Raw genomic sequence first — 6,000 nt, forward strand, 5'->3', positions numbered from 1 at the left:
ATTAGTCAGGATTTAATGTTTGAGGTTTCTCAACTATCTTAAGATACCTTCCCACTTAGGCCTCACATGAGATCTCACTTTCTGAAGTCCACCTCTAACATTTAGTTTGTGTCATCTTCATTTCCCTCCATCCCGTTCTCCTATACAATATAGCGTGGCCCAGTTTGTATTTAGTTACCTGCCATTTTTTGCTATGTGGTCTCTGAGGAGAAACGTAAGTCTCTAGAACAGCCTCGTACTCACTCATGAATTGCCCCAGACAACTCTCAAAGCACATCTATCCCCCGAGACGCCGGCGACAGCTCCTCACAGGCATTTCTCTAATTTTCAGCCATGAAAGTGGTATTGCCATTCTCCAGATTCCTAACTGACCTGTTACTTAACCCACACGTAATGCATTCACACATCCATTTGAGTATGAATAATGCGTCTTTGATTATATTTTAGGTGATTATAGTTTTCTGTGAAGTACAGCTCGGATGTTAACCTGATAGGGTGACCAGTAACTGCCTTTCCATCATTCCTTGCAGGACACATTGTTGAAATGTGTGCCTGCTATGTGCCCAGCCCTAGGTTTGATCTCACAGGAATGAATGAGACAGAGCTGCTGCCACAGGAGCCATCAGGCTCCCAGCAGGACAGACGTTCCTAATTGAGGACCTCTAAGAGGATGAAGCACACAGTAAGAGATGTTTGTGATCACAGGTGAACTTGCCTCCAAAACTATTCTTGGTAAATATGCATTTGCGTTAGAGTAAAATAATACAGCCAGATGAAAAATAGATCATTATCATGTAATCTTTTATCCTTTTTTATTGATTTCAGGGAGGAAGGGGGAGAGAGAGACATCAATGATGAGGATCCAGCCCACAGCCCGGGCATGTGGTCTCCTCGTTCCTAGGTTGGCACTCAGTCACTGAGCCACACCAGCCAGGCTTTTTTATTTCCGATTACTGGTGGCATACATTATTATATTAGTCTCATGTGTACACCCAGTGACCAGGCATTACATAACTGACTAAGTGATCATCCCGATGAGTCTCGCACCCATCTGGCACCATACATAGTTATTAGAATGTAATTGACTATATTCCCTTGTGCCGGGCCAGCTCAGCCAAGGGTTTGGTGAGCCTGAGGGAGGCGGCGAAGGATGTAGAAAAGATACGCAGAGAGGATAAGCTGGGTCTAGGTGGATCTCCTGTGCCTGGCTGAGGCCACAGAGAGATCCAGACAGCAAGCTGAGCCTTTATTTTATAGCCAGAGGTAAGCAAGGTAGTGGTCACCATAGTTAAAATGTTCTTGTGAGTTTCACTTGTTTTGACAGCAATTGCTGAATCTCCCTCAGCCCATTAGATACCCAGGAAGGATCTAGGGGGAGTCATAAGGTCAAGCCTGATTATGCTAAAAGGGCTGTGCCCTCTGAGCTGGGACTTGTTTGTGGCTTTGCCAACAGGTCAGTGCGAGGCTTCACCCTGTAGGTGCTGTGCCCCGAGGCACTCTGCATTCCCTAAGCTATTTGGTAACTACCAGTTTGTACTTCTGAATCCCTTCACCTTTTTCATCCACCCCACCCCCTGCCCATCCCTCTGGCAACCATGAAAACATTCTCTGTATCTATGAGTCTGTTTCTTTTCTTTTTTTTTAAAACATATTTTATTGATTTTTTTACAGAAAGGAAAGGAGAGGGATAGAGAGTTAGAAACATGAATGAGAGAGAAACATCGACCAGCTGCCTCCTGCACACCCGCTACTGGCGATGTGCCCACAACCAAGGTACATGCCCTTCGACCGGAATCGAACCTGGGACCCTTCAGTTCACAGGCCGACACTCTATCCACTGAGCCAAACCGGTCAGGGCTGTTGTAAACATCTTGATCACGCCCTTACTTTGCCTCGTGTCATCTGCTATAAAATACACGGCTTGTGGGCGCTGGCACTGTCCATCAAAGGGGCAGTGTCCCACCGAGACCCAGCTTTCATTCTCTTGTCTGTCTTTTTTAAGCCTTTCACCCCCCCCCCCAAGGGTCTGCTGGGGTCCAGCCCCAGCAGGTCCAGGGGTCCCCAAAGGTGTGGACGGAGTCGGCGAAGAAGGAATGACACGGAGACAGCGTTCAGTTGATCAGCAGCCTAGCCAGGATCTCTAGCCAAGTTCTGGTCAGGATCTCCAGCCAGGTTCTGTGTCCATGTTCTCTTGCTAGGTTCTCCAGCCAGGTTCTGTAGCCATGTTCCCTCGCTAGGTTCTCCAGCCAGGTTCTGTCCAGGATCTCCAGCCAGGTTCAGTCACCAGGTTCTAGTCAGGTTCTCTTGCCAATTTCTGTAGTCAGGTTCAGTCCAGGATCTTTTGCCATGTTCTCTTGCTAGGTTCTGTCTCTAGGTTCTGTTCTCCAGGATCTTTTGCCATGTTGTCTCCAGCGAAGTTCTTCTGTCTCTAGGTTCCGTGTAGGTTCTGTGTCTAGGTTCTGTGTCCTATGAGTCTGTTTCTGTTCTGCTTGCTTATTTATTTTGTTTTTTAAATTGTTGATATGTTTTTATTGCCATTTTATTGTTTATATTTTTTATCTTTTCTCTTTATCTCCTTAAAGAAGACCCTTCAACATTTCATACAATGCTGGTTTGGTGGTGAACTCCTTCAGCATTTTCTTGTCTGTGAAGCTCTTTATCTGACCTGCAATTCTAAATGATAGCTTTGCTGGGTAGAGTAATCTTGGTTGTAGATCCTTGCTTTTCATCACTTTGAATATTTTTGCCAAACCCTTCTGGCCTGAAGAGCTTCTGTTGAGAAATCAGCTAACAGTCTTATGGGCACTCCCTTGTAGGTAACTAGCTGCTTCTAAGATACTTACTTTGCTTTTTAACTTTTGTCATTTTTATTATGATGTGTCTTGGTGTGGGCCTCTTTGGGTTCACCTTGTTTGGGACTCTGTGCTTCCTGGACTTGTATGTCTATTTCTTTCACCAGGTTAGGGCACTTTCCTATCAGTTTTTCCTATAGGCTTTCAATTTCTAGCTTTCTTCTCCTCTTGGCACCCCATGATGAGAATGTTGGTGCACTTGAAGTTGTCCCAGAGGCTCCTTACACTCATTATTTTGGACTTTATTTTTTTTCTATTCCAATCGGGTGTTTTCTCTTTCATTATCTTCCAAATCTCTGATTTGATCCTCTGCTTCATCTATTGCATTGTAATAGTAATAGTAGTAGTAATAGTAGTAGTAGTAGTAATAGTAATAGTAGTAGTAATAGTTTGCTTACTTTGGGCTTCTTATTGCAGAGAAGCTGGAGAATGGATTTACATGTGTTAGTGAATATAGCTTACATTTCCTTTGAAATACAGCTCTTAAAAATGTGAATGTATTGTTAATCTGAGGAATGTTAATTACTTACTTGTCACTTAAAAATTGTTTCTAAGAGTTAGGAATTCAACCTAATTGGAAAGAAGTTGTTTGTAATAGAAGGCATGAGGTATGGCGATGCTTTTTTTTTTTTTTTTTTTTTTTTTTGAAATCCTCACTCGAGGATATTTTTCCATTGATTTTAAGAGCGAGAGAGTGGAAGAGAGAGAGAAAGACAGAGAGAAACATCCATGTGAGAGAAACACAGCAATTGGTTGCCTCCTGCACATGCCGGGATGGGGAGGAGACTGCAACCCAGGTATGTGCCCTTGACTAGAATCAAACCTGGGACCCTTCAGTCTTCAAACTGATGCTATCCACTGAGCCAAATGGGTGAGGGCATGGAGATACATTTTAAAGGAAAAAGGAAAGTGGATTATTCTAAAGCTGGTTATTTCTAAATAGGTAAGAAGATTTGTGAAAGTCATAGAAGGGTTGTGAAGAGAAATTTTAAAAGGAAGTTATAGGTATACTGAATAATACATATAATTAGATAAATTAATCTAAAGTAAACTAATACAGAATTTATTTGGTTTTTTTACAGTCTATTTAAAGGGAAGGATTCTATATAAATTGCATTGTAATGAAATCTATAACCGTATCATTTAAAAATTTTTTTTGTCATTTACAGACAGTCATTGTTTTACTCTGATACATTTACAAAGATGTTACATCTTCTGAAAGATCCATGGAAAGGACTCTGATTTATTTTAAGCTACATATCTCTGAGAATAAACTTTTAGACCATTCCCTCAAACTGTATGAAATTATTAGAACTCTATAGAATATCTGGATTTATATAAATACTTGCAAGAAAAATCAGGAGAAACAGAATTTGATTATAGGACTACATGAACTAAAAATAGCTATAGTTTTTATAATTTTTTGAAAATATTGCTGATTTTTAACCTTCTTGTTTTCGAGATATAAAAGAACTTGATTCTTAAAGCAATTTGGTAAATTATACTTTCATAAGCAATATTGAGGCCTTTATATTTTTCTCCCTACCTTATCCCTCCAGAGTTTGGAAACTCTTAGTGATTATTAGTGTTCTCATGGCAATGTGTTTGTTTGCATAAATACAGTAAGATTCTAATCCTATATAATAAAAGGGTAATATGCAAATTGACCCTACCAGCAAAATGACTGGGAATGACTGGTCACTATGACACACACTGACCACCAGGGGGCAGATGCTCAATGCGGGAGATGTCCCCTGGTGGTCAGTGCCCTCCCACAGGGGGAGCTCTGCTCAGCCACAAGCCAGGATGATGGTTGCCAGCACAGCAGTGGAGGCGGGAGCCTCTCCCACCTCCTCAGCAGCACTAAGGATGTCCGACTGCAGCTTAGGCCTGCTCTCTGCTGGCAAGTGGACATCCCCCAAGTGCTAGCAGGCTGCTAGAGGGGTGTCTGACTGCCAGCTTAGGCCTGATCCCCCAGGGAGCGTGCCTAAGCCATAAGCCAGCAGGTGGACACCCCCCAAGGTGTCCCAGACTGTGAGAGAGCACAGGCCAGGCTGAGGGACACCCCTCCCCCCGAATGCACAAATTTTTGTGCACCAGACCTCTAGTTTCTTCATAACAGGGCATAAGCCAGTTTCCAATTGTGGTTATTAACCAAGACTTTGCTGGCATGTCATGTCTGAGAGAGACTTGCCAGGTCACTGGATGTCACCAGAAAGCTCTAAGGTAGTGGTTCTCAACCTGTGGGTCGCGACCCCTTTGGGGGTCCAACGACCCTTTCACAGGGGTCGCCTAAGACCATCTGAAAACACATATATAATTACATATTGTTTTTGTGATTAATCACTATGTTTTCATTATGTTCAATTTGTAACAATGACAGTACATCCTGCATATTAGATATTTACATTAGGATTCATAACAGCAGCAAAATTACAGTTATGAAGTAGCAACGAAAATAATTTTATGGTTGGGGGTCACCATCACATGAGGAACTGTATTAACAGGTCGTGGCTTTAGGAAGGTTGAGAACCACTGCTCTAAGGAATAAGACTGACTCTGAAGCCAGTAAGCCCATTAAATAAGTAGTCTGGTATCTTGCTTGGTCACATGGTTCCTGGTGGTCTTTCCAGGTAAGGAATGAAGGTTATTTTCCTGAAAGATAGCAAGACAGAAGTTCAAGACCCCCGTGGGACCTCAGAACCTATAGGCATTGCAGGCAAAGCCTGATGGCAACTGTATGGATTGTCTTCTTTGCACTGAGAGGAAACTTCCTTGGGAGATTCCAGCAAAGCAGATTTAAAAGCCTATATGATAAATTGCTATTCCTATTGTGTTTATGCAAATAATTAGGCCAAACTGAACTCAAATTAATACAGTAAATAAATTAGTCTTGATTTGGCTCTTTGATGAAAATGAGGGTAATCTTAGGGAGAAAAAATCATATTTCAATGGAAACCATAATACTCAATTGCAGGTAATGAACTCTAATGTAGTTAACTGTCTTCAAAGTTTTGTTTTACAGTTGTGTCTGTATATGCCATATAGACCTCAGCACCTGATGACATCACCAGAAATGTTCTAACTGCAGACAATCAGATTTTCACTGTGTGACTTTATTCCAGCAGAAGCCTGATATCTGAAAATC

The sequence above is a fragment of the Myotis daubentonii genome, chromosome 13 (genome assembly GCF_963259705.1).
Source record: "Myotis daubentonii chromosome 13, mMyoDau2.1, whole genome shotgun sequence".
NCBI lineage: Eukaryota > Metazoa > Chordata > Mammalia > Chiroptera > Vespertilionidae > Myotis > Myotis daubentonii.